Source organism: Euprymna scolopes, chromosome 44 (genome assembly GCF_053919585.1).
Source record: "Euprymna scolopes isolate OS-2025 chromosome 44, ASM5391958v1, whole genome shotgun sequence".
Taxonomy (NCBI): Eukaryota; Metazoa; Mollusca; class Cephalopoda; order Sepiida; family Sepiolidae; genus Euprymna; species Euprymna scolopes.
The window spans coordinates 8973455-8974755 of NC_136525.1; the positions used below are offsets into that span (position 1 = coordinate 8973455).

The window sequence follows — 1301 nt, forward strand, 5'->3', positions numbered from 1 at the left end:
ATTACCTACCACATATAGATCTTTTTATACCTCAGTTGAGGAACTGTCTTTTTTTTATTACATGAAAAAAAAACATTGAATTAGACACAGAAAGAGACTTTCGACCAAGAAGAAACTTTCGTATCTTCTCTGCGTGTAACTGTGAGGTAAGGGTTGCGAAATCCGCAACCACACCTCTCCTGAATCGGCACTGCTTGAGTCAAGTGGCAAGGAGAAGTCCAGGACGACTGGAAACAATACCGAGATAAGCGGAGAGCACATACAGCACCTGGAAGTCCCAAATAATCACCCATCTGGTACTGGCCAGGCTCATCATTGCTTAACTTCAGTGATCTGATGGGAACCGGTGTGTTAAACGTGATTATGCTGTATACATAATAATCGTTCAGCTTGGATTTACTATGTAATACTGTAGTTCTAAGAGGTCCACTCTCCCATGTGTTGCCTTCTCCCTTTATTAAGGAGTTTATTGCTAATCGCACAAGACCCCCCTACAGGGGAATACCAATGGAACATCTTTTATAAAAAAAGTAAATATTGTGTTTAATTTATCCATTCGTCTCAGTCATCCTTGCTTACATTTGATTCAACTCCTGATTTATCACTATGATTCTTATTTCCATCTTATCACTTCCATCACACCGGGATTTATTATTAACACTGGGCACCCTCAGGGGCCGCAACACTCTCCTCACTTCCCCCTACCACACTAACGCCCCACCACTATCAGCAGCGACAACGAAGCTGCAGGGGTAAACTGCCGCTGGAGTTGCTGAAAACTGCAGGAATGAGCTGGAACCTGCTGAGCTCGATTGACCTAACTGGGTTCCTCAAAGTTGCTGCTAGAGAGGCTCCTTGCTCCCTCTGTGCACATTTGACACACCGGTTCCCGTCAGATCACCGAAGTTAAGCAATGTTGAGCCTGGCAAGTACCAGATGGGTGACCATTTGGGACTTCCAGGTGCTCCGTTCATGTATATGTATCTATTTTCAGTATTTACTTTAACTATGCTCAGCACATGACTAGAGATAGGTAGTAAGTTATCGAAATATATATCGCAATCAAGCTACGCGAAATTTTCCACGTTTTATTCACCTGAGTACTCATCAGGCTAATGCATTGCATTAATGTTATCGCACGGATACGCGAGGCACAAGGCTTATTATAAACGCCAGCGTCTATCACACCTGCAACACCTTAAATACCAAAGCATTATGACCCTTTTTTTTTTTTTTAATCTGCAGGAGTAGATTGTTCTTGTTCCATCAGCCATGACCTAGAAGTTATCTCTCTTTCATGA

The 1301-nt window shown here is 42.7% G+C and overlaps 1 pseudogene; it reads right to left on the bottom strand.

Annotated features, from left to right (window-relative positions):
• Positions 1–256: 256 nt before the first annotated feature.
• LOC145268993 (5S ribosomal RNA) lies at positions 257–374 on the bottom strand (annotated as a pseudogene).
• Positions 375–1301: the final 927 nt, after the last annotated feature.